The sequence below is a fragment of the Passer montanus genome, unplaced genomic scaffold, assembly GCF_014805655.1.
Source record: "Passer montanus isolate IOZ18808 unplaced genomic scaffold, ASM1480565v1 scaffold60, whole genome shotgun sequence".
In the NCBI taxonomy this organism is placed as follows: domain Eukaryota; kingdom Metazoa; phylum Chordata; class Aves; order Passeriformes; family Passeridae; genus Passer; species Passer montanus.
Window position 1 is genome coordinate 151,612 of NW_024371038.1, and position 24,879 is coordinate 176,490.

The 24,879-nt window shown below is 37.8% G+C and overlaps 1 protein-coding gene across 1 annotated transcript in view; it reads left to right on the plus strand.

Annotated features, from left to right (window-relative positions):
- The window catches only part of ADGRL2 (adhesion G protein-coupled receptor L2), a 309,215-nt gene that overhangs the window by 113,347 nt on the left and 170,989 nt on the right, over positions 1-24,879 (plus strand). The window contains exon 2 of the mRNA XM_039727088.1: positions 22,611-22,652. The gene's annotated coding sequence lies outside the window, so the exon portion shown is untranslated. The remainder of the gene's footprint in view (positions 1-22,610; positions 22,653-24,879) is intronic.

Here is a 24,879-nt window from a genome sequence, read left to right on the forward strand (position 1 = left end):
TGTTTGTTTTTTCCACTCTGCAGATAAAATCTAGAGAACATTCATCATCACCTGGATAGGAGTGATTTAAAGCAGTTCACAGTTTAGGCTGGCAGCCATTTTCTGAACTTCAGCAAAGCATCAAAATTAGAATGACAAGCAGTAATTTAATAGTTTTCATGGGACCTTTGCAAAGGGGATAGAGACAGATACACATATTGCTAGGGAATTCTTCCTGGAACAGATCTTGCTTTAGTAACAAAAAGCATCCATCTGTCCTTGCCTCAAGAAAAATGCTTTTTTCAAATTAACATTGCTCTTTTATTCTCCTGAAAATGAAGTTTTTCTAATGGGTCAGTCTTGTTTTTATCCTAAAAGATTCAGTCCCAGTGTCCATGTCTGGTCATGAAACTCTCTGCATTTCCAGTCAGGTTGCTCTTCCCATTCTGCTTGTTTCCCCCTTCTTGTTTCAGTCTTCTTTATTAATTTTTTTTCTATTCCCTTTTACACTTTTTTATAAGTTTTTCTTTGCTATAATCCCTCTAACAGTGGTGTTAATCTGAATATTATTGAACAGTAAAAATAAGCTACTGTGGCAGAGCACATCTAAGCCCAGAAGTCATACAGTCACTATCAGACATTTTCATTTGGTTTCTTCTGTTTTTGCTGGGCTCTATTGATTTCTTCTGGAGCACCAGTCTTCCCAGAGCCAGAGAAGAGCAGTCTTTTGGCTCTCTTCCGAAATGCATTTGCCAAATAGTAGCATTAGAAACCTCCCAGACTTTCTAACAGGAGACAATGGCAGTATCCAAGATCTGTACACCAGGATCCTTCACCTCTGCCCAATCAGACACTATGCCAAACTATACACTTGCTTAGAAAAAATCCACAGAAACCTTTGACATCTATGGATTTACAAGGAGAGAGTTTACTGGACACTAATAGCACTGACGAGAACGACAAGCTATTATAAACATGCTTTTACTGTTTTCAAAACAGTTCAGTTTCCAGGCAAACACGACATCACTTCAGGCCCATATAAGAGATAGATCTTCAGACAGCAGTAAAATTTAGCAAATGTTTTTCTTTTTGTTTTTTTCTTTTCTTTTTTTGATCTAACTTGTTTTGTGTTTTTAGGTGAACGGAAGTGGTTTCTCCATCTGAAAGGAATTTTTAAAAATAGAGTGAAGTCTTTTTGTTGAGATAAATTGTTGGCCTTTGCCGCTAATTTTCAGAGACTGTAGTCTCTTAGTTTTTTGGGAGACAGATGGAAGCATATGGGCATGCATGGCCAGTAGAGTGCAGTCTTTTTGTTGAGGTAAATTGTTGGCCTTTGCCTGCTAATTTTCAGAGACTGTAGTTAGTTTTTTGGGAGACAGATGGAAGCATATGGGCATGCATGGCCAGGCCCCCTTGAATATTGCCCTTGAGTGCACACTGCTAGTGAACTGAGGAGGACCTGGAAGGACAGGACTATTTTCACCGCAGTACTACAGAGTCAACAAAATAATGTGGAAACTGGACTAGGCAAAAGCAGTTATGAGGGGAATCAAATATTTTGTGCCATTCAAGAAACAGAAAATCAGACTCAGGTCTGCAAAATCTGCTTGGGAAAAGTTCTGTTTGAAGATTTGTGAAAGGATTTATGATTGATCCTTGTCCTGAAAAAACTGTAACAGAGGAACCTTTAACATTTGTGTCCACATCTTTAGCTGGGGTAAAGGATGCAGTTCCATTAAGTCAATGCAAGTGTACTAATTTGCACCAGCTGAGCTTCTGCTTCTTTGTTTGTGTAGCCTTGTCGGCACCCCTTGCAAGGGAAAGCAAACATTCATTGTTCTTTCCTGGGTCAAAGAGAAGTCAGTGCAGAAGGATCCCAAAGTTTCCTTATCTCTTCTTGTTTTCATTTTCACAACTAGCATTATTCACATACAAATGACTTGAACTTACAGTGCAGAACTTAATGCATGTGCTTCTGAATGTACCTGACACTGGCTGATGGATGAGTAATTTCCATGAGTAGAATTCATGTATTGTCATTGTTTTATGCAACATAATCCATGCTACATTAATTCAAAATGTGTAAACTCGAAAAACAGCATGATCTGAATCACAATTCATTTCTGTTGAAATTTAAATCCCATTTTACCCTAAAAATTTACTTCTTAACGCTTAGTTTCTTTAACAGTTATTTTACACCCCTTATTATTTTATCCTTTTGGTGTTATTGATCCTATCCTCAATGAGCTGCTTTTTTCACTCTAAGCGCAATATCTGGATCCATGTAACACTGTTTGCAAAGAAGTTGTTAGTGACTGAGGCATGATCACAGAGAGATAGATGATGGTTCTTTCATTTGCATTCACATATATACACTCTTATTGCACTAAGAGTTATATTGCTAACTACAATTTTATTATTTCCCATATAAATACTTGCTCATATTCTCATAGGAAATTATGTATTCATTAGAATAAGAGTAGCTTGATTAAGATGAAATCCATATCATGAAGGGGTTTGGAAGTTATTGAAGAAGATTTTTGGAAGCTGTTTTCCAGGAAACAGTTAAGGAGTCACTTCTCAAATGTTGTTAGGTATTTCCAGTCATCCAACTTCTTTCAAAATTAATTGAGAGGTCAATACTTAGTCACCCCCTAATTAATCAGTGCTAAATATAATGTAAGAAATATCACAGCCAAACTGGAGTCCTAAGATCCATCTTTTGCTGAGACATTAGAATAACTTTCAGGATTCTGATTGAGGGTTTGGGGCTGAATGTTTCTTGCGACTGTCTCAGAAGGGCTTGCAAATCTCATTAAAATGCTGTAACCAGAATGAAATGTAGTTTGGAGCGATTTCCTTGTCCCTGATGGAAAGCACCCGTTCCCAGGATATTGCTATCCCAGTTTTGCCAGGGACAATATATCCCCAAGGCTCACAAAGCACTTGGGAGTAAGGAAAATGTTTGGCCTTTAAAACAGACAAGGTTATGTCAAGAGTCAGTTATTTTAAAAGAAAAAAAAAGTCCCTGGTGTGAGAATCTTTGCAAATTTAAAAACTATCCTTTTTTCAAGTGGTGCAAGCTGAGCAGTGGGCTCTCCTTGGCTGTACATTCAGCACTTTATTCATGAACAAAATATAAATATTTCCAGAAAACCCATTTCTATATTTATTTTTAGAGTGACATCACTTCCCCTCTGTATAGCTGGTGAGAGATGGTTCAATCCAAAGCCAGCTCTATTTTCAGAGAATACACAGACACATAGTCAGGGTGCTAGCTCTGGAACTGCAGTGGTTTTCACTGTAAATGAAACAATGATACTCTCCAGTTCCTCACCCAAATTCTCTGTATTTTTCTGGTTTAGTACAGGCTAAAGAGCACATTTTTTTGTGGGGAGTCTCATGTGAAAATATTGACCACCAATCATCAGACAGACTCCAGTAGCAATTACTGTAAACTGTGCTGCTCCATCCAATAACATTAATATTTTTAACAATTCTCTTTCCAAAAATAACTACACTTTGTGAGGATCAAAAATGAACAGAGTTCTCTTCTTTCTTCGAAGTATGTTCTGAAGCAAACTATCATTTAACTGTATTCTTAAGTACACAGGTACTATTATAATCCATGCAGTGGGTTTTCTGAACCTTTGGTCATACTTTTATGTGTATCAAAATATGGTTTATTGCATTTTATATAAATGTGTTACATTTATATACCTTTTTGTTTACTCTCCACCACTTTACCCCTGAGAAGAGGCTTTTAGGAGGGAAGGTGTTTAGCAGCAACCTGCTCATGTTTCAGCTGAGGGGTGTGTTCCCCTCAAGGAGCAAGAAGGCTGCTTAACTTATAAATATCTCCTCAGCCTCTTTCTGTTTGAAAGGCCAGTGCTGCTGGGGCTCAATCACTGGTGGGTAGGCAACCTTTCCTGCCTGGCAATGGTAAACAATCCTCAGCTTTTACCTTCTCCTGCAGCAGTCTGAGAGCATTAGCTGCATGGTAGATCAGTGCCCAGGACAGAAGGGAGCTGTCACTGCTCTTAGATCTGCAGAGCACAATTACCTGCATTTCCTGAGCCCTGGCTGCCTCATTAAGTGTTCTTTAGAACTATTTCACAAAAAAACCCAACCAAACAGATATTTGTTTCCTCTTCATTTATTTACATGTAATGCTTGCCTTGGCCAGTGTGGCTGTGGTTTCTAGAGCAGGGTTTCTTATCTAGACCAGAAACCTGCATGATGTTTTAAGAAGCCAAGTAGTTCCTCATAGCCACACATCTCTCCAGTGACTCAAGCAGGATCAAAGCCAGGGTTCTCTTACACCTTTTTTCTCCCCTTTAAGCACATGACCTCCCTCACTGCTGGCAATATGCATCTGAGTTCCATTGGCTGGGAAACTGCAGCAGCCAGGAAAGGAAACAGTCACACCTCCATAGCCTTGGGACTCAGGGCAGGTCAGGGCAGGGTTAGCAGCTGCTTACAGGTAATGCATCTTTTCACCAGGAAAGGTCAATTTAATGTGAGATCCCTATCAAAAATCCCTGAAACTGTTTTGAGCCCCTGAAGAAGGGTTTCAGTAGCTACATCCTGCATCTTTAACATTTTAGTGTTTAGAAACTGATTTCCTGGAGCTTTAGGTAAGACACCAGGTATCTTGGCTCCAGTACAGATTTTTAGAACTTGAGTTGATATGGGAATTCTGTGTTGTGCTTTCCTTATTTTGTGTATTGTTAAATTATACACTTTGAGGTGCTCTTATGATTAGTGTTATTAACTCTCAAATTCTTCTGAATGTTATTTTGAAGCACTTCAGATATTTTCATTTTAATGACACATAATGATAAATACAATTATTAAAAAATACATCCCTGTGCAAACCTAGTGATGTCTTAAGAATCATGGAGATCTTCAGAAAAACAATAAGACTATAAATTCAAATAACATCTAGGCTAATTGTGACTCAGTGTAAAAACTAGCCTTTTAGTTTGCTGATCAAAAGCAAGTGTTTTCATAGTGTGATGTCAAGAGGAAAATAATTCCATTGATACAGTAATTTGAGAGCACAGAGGGCAGAAACACACAATTTTTGGTAAACCCTTGGAACAGCTAGCAAAAGCAGTGCCACAAGAAAAAAAATAGGCATTTTGATATAGAGAGCGCTAAGATCATGTGCTAGCAGTACCCTGAATGTTAATTACAGAATCTTGAAGCCTTTTCACTATTATATAAAGAATCAATTCAATGACCTGAGATCAGATGAAATATGAAAAGGCTTCTTAGTCTGCCTTTGTACCTTGATGGAGGCACTTTCAGTCAGCGGAAACCAGTACATTGATTTACTTATTAGGAAGTTATTAAAAAAGAGAACTCCACTGTGAACCATCTACAGAACAAACTAATCTGATGCCTTTCCAGGAGAGATGACCATCTAATGCCTGAAATTCACAGACAAAAGGAAATTTTTCCTGATTTATAGATACATGATGATGCTGAATGACTGTTAAAAAGGATCACAGAATTCACCAGAAGCTTTGCTTGCTGAGAGAATGTGTTATGTCAGTTTTGGAGAAGGCAAGGGGATTTAGGGGAAACCACACTGTGATTTTAATGGGTACCTACTGAAATACAGAATATTGCAAGAAAAAACCCGGAAGAGTACAGCAAACTTGTTAAAAGTTCCACCAAACTTCAGAAAAATCAATAAAGCATTGACACTATCAATGACTTTACCCTAACATAATGTTTATACAATATAATCTCAGATTTGACAGTGATTACACAACTGTAGGCAGATGTTTTGTAATAGAATTTTGCATAAACTTCAGTTACAAGAGCCCTCCCAAGAATCTTAATTTAGCTTTACTGCAAAATTTTTAGATTGGTTTATTATTTGGAAAACTCCAAATGAAGTTTAGATAACAATAAAGTCATAGAAATCATATATAATTGAGGGATTTGTTCCATTCAGCTCCCATATCCATGCAGTGCTTTCTTGCTGAGCTCCCACAGTCAGCCAGTTTGGCTGTGTACTTGAGAAGACCTCAATATGTCACTTTGATATTAATTTTAGAATACAGTCTAGATTTCCTCTTATCTCCTATCTCACTCACCATCCTCAGCAATTTACCTAAGAAAACAGAAGCAGGGAGGAGACAGTGCTGGCAATCAGAAACAGCATCAAGGTGCTGCAGGTTCAGGTGTACCTGACTCGATGGCTGAACACCATTTTACCTCTCTGTAGTGCCATTTCTATGAAATTTCAGTTACCCATCTTCATCAGCACCATGCCTTGTGGTCTACATGTGGAGTACACTATGAAAGACAGATATCAATTATCGTGAAGAATATCTCTTCTCAGATATTAGACATTTTCATTAAAATTTAGTTTAAAAATAGTTTTTAAATGTTTTCAATCTCATTTTGTGTGTGTGTTCTTGCATTGATGTCCAAGTGCCTGTTTTTAAGTTTATTATGAATAAAAACAAGTTAAGAAACTAAACCTAAACAAAACATTCTTCAGGTTTCATTGTACCTTTTTAATCAAAGCACTTCACTTTTTTCTTTATCTTTTGCGGCAGTTGGTGAATGTAAAGCAAAAAGAGAGAAGGCAGAATACAGAATAGTAAAGAGGCTAATGATAAGAAAGTTTGAGAGGCTTACTAAGGTGAGTATGGAAAGACGTTTGTGGACACAGTAAGACGTCAAAAATTTAGAAATACCATTTTTTCCTTTTTTTTTTTCATATGTTTGAATGATGAGGAGGAAATGCAAACCTCAGGTCTAACCTGTTGAAAGCTCAAAGTATGCAAAGCACCAACAGTAGAAATTATGTCCAGTAAAAAAAGATGAAATAGATGTGATAAAGGAAAATACTAAACTCAAAAAAATTATATGCATTTATGTTTAGAAAAGAACAAAACAGAAACAAAAAAGACTGTGATTAGGAAAAATTTTTAATTGCTAAAACTTAGTAAATTATGAAGGGTTAAGTATTTTTATTGATGTTTTATGGTACAAGCTGAGTAATTCAAAAGAAGCAAGAATTTTTAGGAGCAAGAACTTTTCACAATATTTCTTTTAGTTTGTTAGTTTTTGTTGGGTTTTTTTGCTTTGTGATCTAGTATTTCTTAGTCCTTTTGCTTGTGTAGATTCAGAACAAATGCTTTCCATTTCTCTGCCTTGAACATCTACATAGCTACATTGTAATAGATTTTTAAGATATATAGAGTTAATGAATGTTATATATGTAGGTATAGAAATTTGAGAGGATATATTTGAGAGGATATTGACTTTCCATTTGAGATGGAAAGTCATTCTGTAATTAGATGAGGACTGTGCTTATTTTTGAATGGAAACCTACTGCTAGCATTTTCTAAACAAATTATTGCATGGCAAGCTACTGCAGTTCTATCATCAGGACAAGGTTTACCAAGAGCTCCCTGGAAACATCCCTGATTTCTGGCATTCAGGGGGAGGTTTACAGCACTGTTTCTGCTCTGTGGACTTTGCTGTGGACCTGGTGGATGGAGCAAATGGACACTGCTTAAATAGGATTTTAAATGTTTTTAAAGGATGTTCACATGAGGTTAACAAAAATGAAGGCAGTGCTATTTATATATTAGAGAAACCGTATCTCAAACCCCATTTCATATATAATTTTTTGTCAGCTTTCTATAATGCCCATAGGCCCACTGCTTCTGCAATATATCTTTGTCTGTATTGATAGTTTTATTATCAGGAGGGGCTGTTTGATTCAGGTTTCACAAAGAGGGTAAGATTTTAATTTGGGTGGATTATTCATAATGAAAGGTTCTGTATTTTCAGAAGTTATTGTATGGCTGTAGCATTATATGTAGACATAAACCACTGTGTTATATCAGTGTTTAGTGTGAGGCTTGTGAGGCAGGGGAACAGGATGCCCAGAAAAATTGTGGATGCCCCATCTCTGGAAGGCCAGGCTGGATGGAGCTCTGAGCAACCTGGTCTTGTGGAAGGTGTCCACAGCCACGCAAAGCAGGTGGAACTAAATGGTATTTAAGGTCCCTTCCAATTCTAACCATCCTATGAGTCTATGATTCCATGATTGTGTGATATGTGTGGATGCAGTGAGTGAAACCTGACTGCACACATTTGAATAGAAAAGTAGCACAGCATCCATGAGTTAAGTAACATTTTAGGATAGGGACAGTTGTAACTGCCAACACTCAGCCATAAACATAATTTACTTATATCAAGGAAAATCCTGGGGAAATTCATTCAGCTTTTAAGAACAAAGATTTCAGTAAGCCTTTGTTAAAGTTAACCCAAGGTAACTGTGAGCTGTGTGTTTCTGTCCTGCAGTGACAGATCATGTCACACAACCCTGTGTAAGTGAGAGCAGTCTCCCAGGGTTGCTGCAGCCTTGCCTGGGTGAGGCAGCTGGCAGAAGGGCAGTGATGGCCTCCCAGCACAGTGTCCTGCACAGTTCAGATTGGAATGATACAGGTGCTGCTCAGGTCCAGCTGCAGCCTCTGTGGCTCTTTACTGTGTCTGTGAAAGAAATCGTGAGTGCTCATCTGCAAGAACTGGAGAAACAGCAAATATATACTATCTCATAATAGACTGAAAAACTGTAAGAATTTTAGGCCAAAATTATTTGAAAAATTTTATTTTTAGTTAGCATGCATATTTAGATTATTACTAAATGCTGCATCTGTAACATAAAAAATACAACCCAGCTGAATAGTACAAATTGTCCAGTACTTTGAGGGTCATCCTTATGGTTACTTGATTATTGTGTGTAAGTTTGTTTTGTACTGTTATTTGATTAAGGCAGGACTTAAAGTGATCTGGTTGCCTTCTCAGCACCAAAGAGCTTATCCACCTTGCAACTGCCTCTAATGTATTCCAGTATTTGTGTGTTTGTTACTATGACATCTGGTTCTTTGCCAGACATTTTGGGTGGCATTGCTGTACACTTTATTCTCAAAGTGCTGAGTGATATGGTCATGAAAAATGCCTTCTCTTTGCCCATTAAAAAAATCCCAGTCATATCAGACTTGTTAAAATTTATGCTAAGTCTATTCAGTGAAAGATAAATAGTCATCACTTGGAGAACTTGCTGTGCAAGGCATGATCCTGCAATATGCTAGGCTCTTCTGAGATATTCTCAGCACCCTCAACTTTTAGTGAGTTGCCTGATGCTCAGCACCTTGTCAGATCTGGCCTCTGAGAAGGAACATGAAAAGACCCAAAGCAAACTGGCAAATATTCAGCTGTTTGTTGTACAACTCTTTTCTTTCCCTCTCAAAAGTAGCAATTCAAACAAAGGATTAATTTAGAAAAAAATTAATTAAAATCAAAAGAGGAGAAACTAGGATGTGTGAAAAATAATGTTAACAGTATTTGAAGAGGCAAAGAAATTAGAGAGATAGAAAACCTAATTTTTCTTTAAATAACATTGGGAAGGTTGTAGATATTGTTTAGTATTGTCCTTGAATATTTTGCAAGTGGCACAACCACTTCATGAGATGCCAATTGCTGAAATACAGAGTTGTGATTTAAAGTGACAATGTCACCTTAGTTTTAGTCCAAGTCATGGATTTTGCTATGAAATGAGTTTGAAATGAGTATACCAAACCTAACATGGAAAGATGTGTTTTCATTTGAGTTAATTTCAATTAAAATTAGTTTTGTTAGAAGTATCGCTCCCATAACTTTTTATGAAAATTTTATCTCTTTTAATGTGAACTTAAATGGGCCTTACAAGACACCAAGTACTCAGGAGAGAGCTGATGCATCCAGATAGCCAAGACAGGCAGCAAAAATCCCAAACTGTACAGAGTAGCTCTGGATATTTCTTTTCTTTTTAACTGAATGGATAAAAGAAAATAGACAAAAAGCTTTTTAAAAATACAGGAAACATATTCTTAATTGCTTGCACCTGGTTTATGTGAAAAGCTAATATGGAATCCTGTAATATTGACTGATATCACTTCTTTTCATTTTTTATTATGATAAACTATAAAAATGGCAAGATGGTAGAATAGGAAGCTTTTAAATTGCAGATTGCATAGTAAATCAACTTAATTTATGTACTATGTTTATTGGTAAATTGTCTGGATTCATTAAAGCCCTGGAACTGCATTTGTATAACAGAATATGGCCTCTTTTCCTGGATTTTGAGTCCATTTTCATGCTGCATAGATCTCTTTGAATGTGTTAAAGTAGTAGCCTCATTTAACAGGGAGAGTTCATGAAGCTTTGAAGATGTTTTAAATCATTAAAAGGGATGCTGTTGATTTGAATTTTTTCAAAATGACCAGTTAAAGATATTGTTTTTAATATGGATGTGTTTTCTTTCTAATTCCTAGAAAATATCTAGAATTTTTTTTCTCTGTGAATGTTTGGAAGCATCATTCAGAAGACCAGATAATGTTACCATCATAGCCATCATTATTAATCATGAATACTTTCATATTCCCCCCTTCCCCCCTCACTCTTACAGGAACTCAGCCCAGTGCATTCAGCCAGCCTGACTCCTGAGAATCATTTCAACATTGTTTTAGACTTGGAAATCTGACTTTGCTACAGCATTGCTCTGTGCACTGTGGTTATTTTCATTCTTTGCTGCCAGTTGTTTGGGGAGGATTTGTAGGGCTGAGCTTTCCAGCACCTCTCTCCAGCAGAGCCCTGCCTGCAGAGCCCACCCTGCCAACCAGCCTTTCAGCCATGGGCTGTGACAGACAAGCTCTGCCAGATGTCCTTGCCATGAATTCAGATATTCATGCTCACAGCTGTCCATCTTACAGTTCTGCTGGAAATTCCTGTCAGCCTACAGGGACGAGAGAGAGGAGCATGTGTCTGTGCTTGAGCCACCCACATCCACACTGCCTGCTAGTTTAAACTGCCAGTGAAAAGCCTTTGCCCTGCTCTTTGGGACTGGAGATGAGATTGCAATCTTCCAGTGGAGGGCAGGGTGCAAAGTTGGAAGTGGCAACGTCCAAAAGTGTGGCAGCTTTGTGCTTCAGTGTATGTGAGCAAGAGAACAAACTACCTGTGCTAAGTAAACAGGAAAAAATGGAGCAAAAGCAGGTCAGCTACACTGCATGACGAGTTTTTAGATGAGAAAGCAGCATTTGAGTTCCCAGTGTCTTTTTAATGTCTTGGTGAAATATATTTTGTTTTCACAGTAAAGTTGCTAAACTGTGAATATTTTATCCAAGTGATTAAAGTAACTTTTTACTCTTATGCATTAGGCATAGAATATTTAAACATAAGTGAGAGAGGGAACACTAGATATGATAATATCTGACAATGTGTTTCAAATTACCAGCAAAGCATGTGCATACATATATGAATACAGCTGTGGTTTCTCTTCAGCATTAGGTAATGTTCTTTTAATGAAAGAAAGGAGTGAAAGCTCCTGCTATTCTCTTCAAAGGAAGGACATTTATATATTTTATATAGCACTCTTTATACTGCTGTGTTATGGTATGTAATATATTGGAACTTCTCAGCCTGTGATAGACCCCCAAAGGGTAGACATGTAGGTCTAAGAGATGAAAAAAATCAAAGACATGATCTCTTGACAGAATTATATAACCTTCTCACACTGCCTCTGAACCTCATTGAATCCTCGAGGTGACAGAAAGTTGGCAGGCAAAGTCGAAGCAGCTGCTGGTGATGGCATGGCTGAGATCTGTGAATCTATTCAGTGGGATCAATGGCTGAATGCTCAACAGCCCGAGCCATTGATCACCACCCTGACCCCAACTCCTGCTAAGTCCAGCAGGTTGCTGGGGAGGCTTTAAGAAGCAGGGAGTGGAAAAAGGAAAGCAGGACATGAACAGCAAAGGGAGGAGAAAGACAGAGGCACCAGCCCTCCTCATAAAAGCTATTCAGGAAATTGTAAAACTCAGTCCTATGTGCACACTACTTGATCACATAGAAGTTTTACTTTAAGAAGTTTTATGCATACCTGAATAAATGCTGAGAAATTCTGTTCTCTACATAATCTGGGAAGCCTATCTTCCATGGAATGTCAATAAAGGCCAGAGGTCTAGTTTCTCCATAGACCTTTGGCTGTCTCACCTATAATATACACAAGAACATGAACATTAATTTTTACACCTGTTTTTTTTAAATATTGCATGTAATAAATAAAATACCAGCATGCAGTATATGCCAAGTTTGCAAAAGAAAGCAACACTATGGAAAGGGTACAAGTGAGTTTTACTAAATGCATTTTACTCATACTCAAAAATACTTTAACAATTGAATTGTTTCACAAAAGGAAGTATTTCAGTGCAATTGCATCATGAAAAATTACTTTGTTAGAATGGCAGAATAGATTTCCACATGCTTTAAGTCTCATAGGATTTATCTAATTTTCTCAGTTCACTAATAAAAATATATTTTACAGCTTTTAACTACAAAACTTGGAAAACTGAAATGGTCTGCAAAAGACCAGACTGGGTTCCTTCTCTCATGCATCTTGTTATTACTAAAGATGCTCCTGGTTAAACATTAGCAGTTTTTTTGCTACCCTTCACTGGGGTAGTGTGGTTTTATTATAGTACAGAATTTAAATGCACTGCAATTGCATAAATTTCATTGTTGATACAGTAAGTAATGGCAAAAGCTAATTCAGTTCACTCTATCACAAATGGGAATAAAACCACTTTTCCCACTAAAGTAATCATACGTGAATGTGGATGTACACAAGGGGCCTGATCCAGAAGTAAAAGTCTCTCCCAATAACTAGAAATCTGGATTTAGTCCAAAGAGCAGATCTGTTGAGCAAAACTAGTACATTTTACATTGGTACTTTTAAGCATGGAAGTGCCCTATAAAGGCAGAAGTCTTTGAGGCTGTTGTTTAATTTAAGGTTAGATTTGTTTCACAGAGCTCTATTCTGAAGGAAAAAGAGTTTATATAGTTTATTAATAGTATATTATATACAAACTGTTTCATTTCATATAGAAAAAAACCCCAAAACTATATGAATCTCATCTACTTGCATTTAATAGTCACGAAGTGATGAAACTGCTGACCAAGCCACTTTGTGTCCAGCCACCGGTCATGGCCAACCCAAGAGGTCCCAGTTGACAAGAACTTAGCAAATATGACACAAATGGCTGGAAAGAAGAATCCAGGGAACTACAGGTCTGTCAGTCTGACCTTGATGCTGGGGAAGGTCATGGAGCAGGTCATGTTTAGTGCCATCAGACAGCAGGTGCAGGACAGCCAGGGGATCAGGCCCAGCCAACATGGGTTTATGAAAGGCAGGCCCTGCTGGACCAACCTGATCTCCTTCTATGACAGGGGAACCTGCATAGTGGATGAGAGAAAGGCCGTGAATGTTTTCTGCCTAGACTTTAGTAAATCCTTTGACAGTTTCCCACAATGTTTTCCTGAATAAACTGTCTTCCCATAGTGTGAATGGATGCACTCTGCCCTGGATTAAAAACTGGTTGGATGGCTGGGCCTAGAGAGTGGTGGTGAACAGAGCTGCACCCTTTGGTGGTTTTTGGTGGCAGGTCACTAGTGTTTGGGACAGTTCTGTCTATTATCTTTACTGATGATCTGAACTAGAGGATTGAGGGCACTCTCAGGCAGTTTGCAGACACCACCAAACTGTGCGGGTGTCAATCTGCTGGAGGGCAGGAAGGCTCTGCAGAGGGATCTGGATGGGCTGGATCGATGGGCTGAGGCCAACAGTGTGAGGTTCAACAAGCATCAGTGCTGGTCCTGCATTTGGGTCACACCAACCCCATGCAGCACAACAGCCTTGGGATAGGGTGTCTGGAAAGCTGCCCAGTGGAGAAGGACCTGGGGTGCTGGTTGGCAGCAGCTGACCACAAACGTGAGCCAGCTGTGCCCAGGTGGCCAAGAAGGCCAATGGCCTCTGGCCTGTACCAGCAAAGGTGGGGCCAGCAGGAGCAGGACAGGGATTGATTCTCTGTGCTCATCAATGGTGTGGCCAGCAGGAGCAGGGCAGGGATTGTCCCTCTGTGCTCAGCAATGGTGTGGCCACACCTCGAGTGCTGGGTCCAGTTCTGGGGCCCTCAGTTCAGGAAAGACATTGAGGGGCTGCAGCTAGTCCACAGAAGGGCAATGGAGCTAGAAGAGAAGTCTTATGAGAAGTGGCTGAGGGAGATGGGGGTGTTTAGCCTGGAGAAAAGGAGTCTCAGGGGTGACCTGACCATGCTACAGCTGCCTGAAAGGTGGTTGTAGATGTGTGTGGTGAGTGTCTTCTGACAAGTACCAAGTAATTGGACAAGGGGAAATGGCCTCAAATCACACAGGGGAGGTTTAGAGTGGATATATTTCTTCACTGAAAGGGTGGTCAGGCATTGGAGCAGGCTTGCCAGGGAAGTGGCTGAGTCACCATCCCTGGAAGTAGTTAAAAAAGCATGTAGATGTGGTACTCAGGAACATGGTTTAGTGGTGGACTTGGCAGCATGAAGTGAATGGTTTTACTCAATGGTCTTGAAGGTCTTTTCCAGTATAAACATTATATGATTCTGTAATACCAATTAGATTATAAGACTGCACTTGGAGTCAAAATGCTCAAGCAGAAAAGAAGATTAATTTATATTTTCACCAGGAGGAAGCCACATTCTATTTGTTGTGCTATTCTGATGCATGCGTTAATACTTTTTTTTTTTAATTTTCACATATTTCCTTCTATTATATAGCAGTTGGACTATAAATATAGCTGTTATTAAGATATAGTTTCCAAGTACAAAGAATCAGAGGAAGACATGCTTTCTTTTGTCCTGATGGAAACTGGGAGCACTTCCAGTGGTACCGTTGGGATTACAGTATTGTAAAAACGAGACAGAATTACATTCCTAATCTTCCTTCCTACCATGGCTTAATATCCTTGTCTCCATGTCCAAATGCTCTTTCATTTTTGAGCACTTCTGAGTCAACAAAGATGCATTGTCGTGGTGATAACTGTTGGATAACACTGTCATGAAAACAACTGAATTAACTGGTTGGAGTACACTTCCTTATTTCATTATGTGACTGTGATATCGAGCCATGTCGTTTCTCTTCCTCAGTGCATAACACGTAATAATTTGCACAGCAATTCTTTCACTGTGAGATACATTGTTTTAAGGTTTGAATGAAGGGAAGTAGTAAAACTAACAATTTTACTTACAAAGATAAAGAATTATTCAGTTTGATCACCTTCACCTCTGATCAGTGCACCCATTTGCACCTGGATAAAATGTGCTTTTCAAATCCAAATTTAGTATACATTTAACACATGCTACTACCACTATAATTGTTTATGATTCTGTTTTTGATTTCAGTATGCAGAACTTTGGCCATGTCAGCTCTGCACATCTCAGGTATCCTTTATAGGGTCTCATTGCATCTGCCAGTCCAAAAAAAAAATCCCTCTCTTGCACTTAGCTTTAGAAATACCCTATCAGGACAGATTTTTTTACAAATGTTCTCAAAGCTGATCTCACATACTCCACTGATTGCAGATTTTATGAGATGTGCTTGTCAGCAAACCTACCTGCTATCACATTTCTGACCTGGGTAGATATCTGTTTCTGGGTAGATATCTGGGCTCTTCTGTTATGTATTCCCTCCATCTCTCTGCATTCAGTCCCGTAGCTTAATGACTTTTACAGAAATCCTCTTAATTTTTATCTTAGAGGCAGAAAAAATATTCATGTTATTTTGCTTGAAATTCACAACACCTATATGTTTTGGTTTGTTTTTTTATAATTGCATTTCCTGCAGCAGAAATGGGAGCACAGTCAGTTGGCCCAGAGGAACCCCAAGACACCCACAGCTGGATAAATTCCTGCTGTTCACTTCTGTCTTGCCTGTAGGCATTTTTTAACAGTTTTCAGTTCATGTGCACTTTTACCTCTTGTTTAATTTTAATTTGTCTTACAACATAATAATACCTTTAGGGAGTATTAGTGCTACAGTAAAAGCATACATAAATTCTGTGTATACATGTACATATTGTGTGTGTGTGCATAACATACACAAAAACTGGGCAGTACTACCCCTGTAGTAGTTCCACTCTCTAGCTTTGTTAAACTTAAAAAAAATAATATGGTCACTTGCATAAACATTGATTAGGCTTTACAGAAAGGGTGTTTAAACTCAAGTAGAGTTGAAATTAAGTGACTAGAGAAGGTAGCAGAAAATGATGCAAGCAATATACCAAGCAAGAAGTCTTTACCCAAAGGAGAGGAAGGAGAATTTGTTGAGCACCTGGAAGTGGGAATTAAAAAAAAAAATAAAAGTCTTCAGGGTTTTACTCAGCTTTTGAATTTTCCTGTCGTCCTACCCTGTCTCTCTGTCACACAAATCCCTCCCTTCTTTGGCACCCATTTGAGAAATGGACCTGCAGCAGCTACAGGTGCCGCACTCCATGTCCTCTTCTTGAACACAAATTTTCGGGCTCCAAAGAGCCAGGGTCAAGAAAAACAGGCACTTCTCCTAAGAAAATGTTTGATTTGGTTGACCAGGAGGATACTCTGTGATGAATACCTGGATCACAGCAGCTCTTGGAGATGTGGGAGGGACAACTGCTGGGCAGTGGGAGGATGCCAGGAGCTGTGCTTGTGCTGGAGGGAAACAGGAGAGTTTTTAAGCTATGAAGAATGTAGTTTATTATATTCAGAATGAGGGAAGGGGTGGGGTTAGGTTAAAACAGACTGAAGAAAAATCTTCTTAGAGAAGGAATCAAAGGGGGAAATGAAACAAACTATTACTGAAAAGTAGAGGCAACCCATAGCAAAAATTTGTAAACTGCTGATAAGAAACCTAGTGAGAACTGTGTATCCCCTACAGAACTGTGTGATGTGCCTTGGTTTAGAGATTACATTGTATTGAACTCCACTGTACCCTGTGGAAATCTCACCCTCACCCAAAACTGATTTGAAAATGTTTTACTTTTGTTTATTTCACATAAACAGAACAGGTAAAGGGCTAAAGTACTTTACCAAATCTGCTTCTTGTATAGGTAACTTTTTCCTAATATTGTTGGGTACATCTTAAATACAATCCTAAAAACGGTCAAAAGGATAGGGAAGTAGGTTCCAAAACTGGAATTCTTACACATTTACAGCAAAATCACACAAGGTACAAAAAATGTCTTTGAATGACATGACACTGTTCTGTGAGGGTTTTTGCAATATCCTTTTCCTAGTTCCAGCTAGAATAGGGTTAATTTTTTGCAGTAGCCAGGAAGGGCATGGCCAGGACAAGGAGGTTATTCCATACCACCCCATATCATTGCCAGGGCTTTGGGGAAAGGAATCTCTTTTCCAGAAGGAAGGGAAGGACTTGCAGGGTGGTGTGGCTGCAGGTCAGGTCACAAACTCCTCAATTAGCATATTTGCATGTGAATCACTCTCTTTTTTGTACACTTTTGTTATTAATATTACTGCTACTGTTCATTTTCTTATCTCATTTCCATTTTCAGTAAATTGTTCTTAACACATGATCTTTGCCTTTTCTGCCTCCATTTGGAGAGGGGTGGGGAAGGCTCAAGTGGGTTGGGTGGGGAAGGCTCAAGTGGGTTTGGTGGGAGCACCAAATTGGAGAGCACCATTTCTAAACCACAACAATCTTTTACAAATTTTCCTGTTTATAAAGTATTCTAACAAGGAATTTTTGTTTGGCCTAAATTTCCAATTGTATGACATGAGTAATTTCAGAAAAAAAAATTATTATTATTATAAAGACTATGTGACAGATTCTCAACTGGTGGAAAACAGCATAGCTCTTCCAATGTTACATGAATCAACAATCAAGTGGAAGAAATTATAATAGAAACATTTTGTACTCTTTACTTATTCACAGATATCAAAATTTTTAGATATAAAGTTTTGGGCTTTTTAAAAATTTTCATTTTCAATACAATTTTAGAAACTGAACTTTAAAAGATCTTTGCATCCCCTGTGGTACAGTGTTTTTTGTTATATATTATGTATAGTTATATATAAGCTCATATTATATATACAAAGTTGCAAGGAGATACTTATTTTAAACTACTGAGAGCAGTCCTGTAAACTGAAATAGTTTTTATTTATAAGGTTAGACCTATTAATTTCAAAGACTATATACATCTCTAGAAGTACTGCTGTGAAAAAGCATTGTAGATTCTGTAACTTTTAGCATTTTCATCAGAATACTGAAAAAATAATAACTTTACTGGTTGATTGTGAGACAGTGCTGTCATATGACCTAGGCTCACAAATGTTAGGCTTTGGTACCTGAGCTGGAAAAGTCTCCCCATATCTATAATGAACATCCCATGTAGCGTGAGCTTCCTTGTAATTTATGAGCAGATCTTTGTCATGTATGGAAAGCACAATGTGCACAGTTTTTCCTATATTTTCCTAATAAATGAAGACTTTATTTTTGTTGGTATTATGAAGCCTCTAGAAAATCTGCTGTGGCTCACATGGAGATAAAATGACTTCATGTTGCATGGTCAGAGAGGTCATTATACCTCTCTGGAACAAAATGATCCTGTACTTACCCAAGGTTTCCAAAAACTTTAGAACAGCATAATCTGAGACGTTATTAAAAAGTGAGCTGTGATAGTTCATTACATGCAAATAGATGAACAGCTATGAAAAATATATCTAGAACAAGAAGCAGTATAGAATGTTTTCTTTAATGCAAAAAAGCAAAATTGACTATCTAAAGACAGTCTTCAGAATATGTGGAATTATGTTTTAATGCTTTATGCCTGTCTCTCTTTCCTAAATGTTTGACTATAATCCAAACAAATTCAATCCTTCTAATGCATTTCTATGTTTTTCACCATAGACACTTAGGCAGCATTAGGAACTTATCTCTGTTTGCCCTTTACCTTAATGGTGACATGTTAGCAAACCAGACAATATTCTATGTCAGAAATATCAAGATTTCCCATAACCTGAATTTAGTAATCCCCATGTACTTTTAGCTTCCTGACTCTTTTTACTGTCTGCATTTCAATAAGGAGTCCCTACTATCTGCTCATCACTTCTAATTACTTTTATTTCAGCCCATGTTCCTGGTTTCTGGGCCAAGAACTTTAAAGAACTATGATGTACTCTGACGAAGCATTTAATCAGGGCTGAGTAATCCAACAAAAAGCTTTTCAGGGCAGGGTGGAATATGGGAGGAACCATATTGTCTGCCCAATTATTATGTTTCCTTTTGTCAGCCCTGAAAGAGTTCCTGCAGGGACCAGAAGACCTGTCCTTTGCTTGATGGGAAGAAGCCTTGGGAAAAGGGAATGGTGGCAGAAGACAACATAATATCAAGTGAAGTAGGGAAGAAACAGTGGTAGGGAAGCGCATACACTTCTCAACTCCTAAAGCTTTTGTCATCAGAGTGCAAAACTCTCTAGAAATATTTGTGGCTATGGGTGAGGGGCAGAGGAAACCTAACCATTAATTCCTAAGAGGTGTTATCAGATGCATCAGGGTTTGGCTGTAAATTTGACTACATTGCTGTGGTGCACAGAGAAATGAGTGAGGAAATATCTGATTAAAGTGTACATTGCTGCTGAGGCAACCGAATGTTGCCATAGCAATTGAGATGAAATGTGCAAAGAAGTGAGATAATTAAATCTAACCCCTTTAGTAGTTTTGATAGTCAATGCACTGCCAATAGGAAAAGTTATCTACAGTGTTAAAGATAAAACATACTCCTTGTGGAAGTTCTCCTTGCTGGTATTTTGTTGCTCTCTTTTTAAATATTTTGCTTCAGGTACCTAATTTGAATGTTCTCTTTAATAATCAAATACAGTTTTGACCTTGGTCAAAAGCCTAGGACTTTTGCTGACTTACTGTATTACGGGAAGCATGTACACAGAATATCCAGAAAGTTTTATTCACCTTCCTCTGCATGCAGTACAGTAAGGCCCAGGCTGGCACCTCAGAGCTTACAGTTCAATAATATCTAGAACGTGCTGCCCTCTTCAGGAGCCCGTGATCAGAAATGGGCAGTTTTGTTTAATGCTCCAGAAACAGCACTGAGCAAACAGGAACTACAGGGCTGATTTTTTTTTTTCTTTTTGACATTTGTAATGCTTGTGCCAGAGGCACTGACAATAGTTATAACTGAAATAGACAAATCTGATTTCTTCAGAAAGGAGATCAAAAACTTGCTAGCATTTCTTTAAATTTGAGAGCTGGGTGATCATACACTTACCCAGACAGTTACCTATTTCAGCCAGTGAAAACAAAATCCAGGAGAAGCCTTGACTCACTTCTTCCAAACTAATAATTCTGTATTCTATATAGCAGCAAATAACCTGTTAAGCAAAAGTATTTGTGTCAAAAAAGTTCATACATTAGCCATCACACTAAACTTACTTTCATCTGCTCTGCTCATCTGGAACCATCTAAGTACTTAAACTATGGTTTAGTAGAACATTAAAACATATACTTAACTCTAAGTACAAGCATTGCTGCAATGCCTTCAGGAGGACACTCGTGTGAAAGTATTGAACAACTCATGTGTCAGCCTGGTGGATTGCATGCCTGGCTGATAGGTAGGGACAGGCCCACAATTTTCAGTTTGTATCTTACAACACTGTAAGTCACATTCTAGAATCTTAATAATTAAGCAGGTAAGAACTAGAGACAAAATCTTTGGTGAATATAATTCCTTTTGAAGTCAATGAGAGCTTTTGTTCATTTATGAAGTAGTGACATTTTATTGGTATACAAATAGTTTTGGAAAAATAAAATCACAGCTTTGTGGCAAGGTGACTCAAAAGCTGTGTGGAGGAAAAGGGAACTATTACTTTGCTGAAATGAATGGATTTTTTTAGTAAGAGTCCCAAACAGGCAGTTGATAAATGCATACCTCACTCAAACAGCATGTTTGCAAACTCAGAGGGCTGAGGAGCAGAGATCTCTGGGAAGCACACAGAATCCAGTGCTTTGTGGGAACTTGGCTCCACTGAAACAGATGTTCAAAGGATTTATTTTGAGCTTACGTGAAATATTGTTTGTTTGGCTGAGAGGGATCCTGTTTTCCTGTGTTTTATATAGGAAGCAAAAGAAATATCCCATGCTACATCTGAGGCACTTTGAAGGAGGTGTAGCCCATGAAGAAAGTGGCTTTAAGCCACCTCTGTAGATGCTGAGATTCAGGGCTGCTACAGGCCAATGAATCCTCATGTGAAATAGAGCAGCCCTCAGGGATTGTTCTAATTTACAGGAGCTTTAGCCAGGCTCCCTATTTCTTGTGCTGCATGCAACCTACATTAAGTCTGAATTTCTGCAGCACTGCACACCCTGGAAACTCCCTTTTTGCCCAAGGTAAACTCCTTGAACGGAAATAACTTCTTTACTGTACTGTGGAATTCTTCTCTACCTGGAGTCTCCCTTTCCCTTAAATACCCTAGTTCATCCAGTGGTACATGTGGTCATGGTGAAAACCTAGAATTGAGCTATCATTTATTTGAATTTTTACTTTTCCTCTTTAAAGATAATAGTCCTACTTAGACCTCAACTTTTTTTTTTTTTTGTAAGTGGTTTGTGACTGCATCTCTTGGTACTAGTAACATTTTCTCAACATAATATTTAATTAAATTTCTTAATTCTCTCCCTTGAATGTTTACTTAAAGATTTAATTTTCTTAAGCAGTGAAGACAGTTAAGAATCATAAGTGGGCTTTAAGGGTTCTTCCTTCTTTGGCACAAAACTGTTTTACCTCAGAAAACTATATATGAGGCAGATTCTGTACCTAATCTGGCCATTTCAACAGGAGTAAAGTTGTATTCTATGTGAGAAATGATCACAGAATTTAGCCTATTATCCTGAAAACTTTTTATTCTCAAAGTGCACAATTGGTACATATAGCACATGAAATCAGAGAGCAGCTCTGTGTAGGTACTGAGTGAAAGTGATCACTCCCTCTCCGTTCAGCCTTTGGTACAGGGAATGGTAGCAGTGATTCATTTCTTTCTAAAGAAAACAGAATAGCCGTGATGTCAGGTGGAAAACAGACTGAAAGGGATCATAGAAAAGAAGGAAGTGAAGAGAGTTAACCAGTATCCATGCTTTCATTTTCACACCACGGTTAGAGCATGCTGATGAGGTGTGGGGTGTACTCAGTGCTCCCTCAGGACCCCGTTCTGACCATTGCAAACTTAGAACTTGTGAGCAATATTATTCTGAAGCAAAACGTAGAGGCTGATTAATTGTTTGAATAGTAATGGAATTTTTTCAGTACTATGAGTTAGGAAAAAAGCCTTTAACATGTCATTGATAATTGTATCTTCTGATCATAACCCTTTATGTTCATGTTTTCTCCCACTCCATAGCAGAGTGAAGGCAAGCCTGTAGCTTTATTTTTAAAAATACAGTCACAAGTTGGATGCCAAGATCCTATGTCTGTATTTTGTGAACACTATGCAGATAAATTCCAACTGGCATGCAGTTCTAAATACAGATATGCACAATAACTTGTGGTTTTTTCTCATCCAGTACCTGCTAAGTACATATAATACATATTTGGAATTGCATTAAACTATTGATCTATGGTTTGAACATGTATTTTCATTTTTTGTTTTGATGCTGATGCACTGTTTGGCAGTTAGGATCCCTGCAGATTAGAATATAATAACTAATAACACTTTCTTTGCTTTCTAGGGTTTTTATGGCAGAATGATGAATTCCATCTTTTCCAGAATGGTAAGCAAAAAGCTTTTTCTGTTTCTGATAACACAGAACAGAAGGTAAATTCTTGTACGAAAGGGTTGCCAAATTGCTTGAAAAATAACTGTACTATACAATTTCATAATTATATGGCTTATACAGCTGAAAATATTTGAATATTCAAATCCTGTAAGCTACCTAGAAAAGATTTACAGAACATTATGCCAATTACTCAAAAGAAAATATGGGAGGATTTAACATCCTTGTTAGAAATGTTGATGACCACAGAATGCCCAACTGTTCATTCTTAAGAACAACTATTTGTAATGTTAAATATAGCTATCTCTCTTCTTTAGGCTGAAAAGGGGTGGCTTTCCTAGCGTGTTGCTATTTGAACTGTGTAAAATTGATCTTTATTTATGTTTCACTAGAGCTTTGCTGTATGTGTGAATTTAAAAATGTGTAGCTTACAAACACAGACATCACTTCTGCATGCTATCATGTTGTTTTAAAAAGATGGTTTCATTTTTCCTTTTTTTTATGGCTGAAAAAGGCAGTAGTTATTTTGCCCCTTGATCATAACATCTTTACAATAAAAAAAAAAAAAATCCATTATACTGTATGTGTAAAGGTCATCCTAAAATAACACTTCTGAACAAACTAGTGAATCCTATGAGTACCTTGCTAGGGAGAAATGTTTTCCAGGAGGTCTTGGGCATTCACTTTACAAAAAATATCCTTTCCCACTACATAAAAATGTAGTATGAAATCAACATAAAACCATCATGAAGTGAAACTACTGTGGAAGCTAAAGTGGAAAGAAATGTTATTTGAAAAATATCTCACTGGAGCACAAGTTCTGACTTAAAAAGTGCTTCTTAGTGTTACACTTGCAAGATCTTCCATCTTATCCCTAAAAGAACTCAAAACTCCATAAAAGAAAGTAGATTATTCACAAAATCTAATGCATCAGAGCTTAAAACAATGATTCAAAATATGTGGGACTGATTTTTTGTTATATCTGAGAGCAGCAGTATCAAAATGTGTTCAAGAAAACCAATAGCAAAACACAAGTTTTATGATGACCTTTAAGAATTGTGTCTGATCAATGTGGAGGGTTAGTTGTTCTTTGAAACTTTTTTCTAGGAAAGTAGAACCTGCAGGTGAAGCTGTTTAGATGCTTGGTTTTGATCTGTAGCTCTACCCCTCTGATAATAGCAATGAGGTGTGCTTTGGCAAGGTCTGTAATGCACTTTTACCTGCCTGCTCAGAGGGAAAGAATGGGGTATTTCAGAACTATCATGCCTGCAGATCCTTCAGGGGCATATCTGTGATTAAAGAAAAGTCATGTTAAATTAGGGGTGGGGGGGACGTGAAAAAGAAGAATAAAAGAACAGTCCAAACAGGCATGAGAAGTACATTTAACCTCTTTCATCCACAAACATAAAAATGTTCAAGAAGAACTCAAGAGTCATTTTTAATCTAAGAGATTAACTATGTGACAGTTAAGTATGTTTGGGATTAAACCATCAAAGGGCCTGCCTCTTTTGTGTATATTTGCCTGTTAGCAGTGGGCCCTTGGCACAAGGATTGTACGTAGGTTGCAGCCACAGACAGACACTTGTACTGCATACACCCTTCTCTGCAATGTTCATTAGACAAAAATATTGTCAGAGGTAAGTGTTTACCAGCAGCTTTAGTTCTCCATAAAACCATTTTAGCCTGAGGCTGATTTTATGAAGAAGGCTTGGGGGAAGGGAATAAGAGAGACACAGCATTTCATTTTTTCATGAAAATAAATGTATTCAGCCTGTATCCTGATCTAATTTTTAACTCTAAATTTGCATGTTAACTGAAATTATTATTATTTTTATTTTGAGGCCAAATGTGTGATTTACACTCTAAGTGAAGCAGATAGGACAAAAGATTAGACTTTAAGGGTTACTTCACCAGAGACAGTAATATATTAATTTGGGTAGAATTAACTTTTATACATATTAACATGTACCTCAGTGAATTCTCTCTCCCTGCTCAGGAGTCCTGGGTTACTCTGTTGATTATGGATTTCCTTTATGTAAATATTATTTCAAATATATATATATTTTCAAGTTGGGTATCTTTTGTTTAAGAAATGGGAAACTGAGCTTCGTCACATTATTTCCTTTCAGCATGACAAGGCTTTCTCTAATCTCAAAACCAAGATAAATATCACAGGATAAAATAAATTGTTGAATATATAATTAATATCACTTTAAGAAAATAC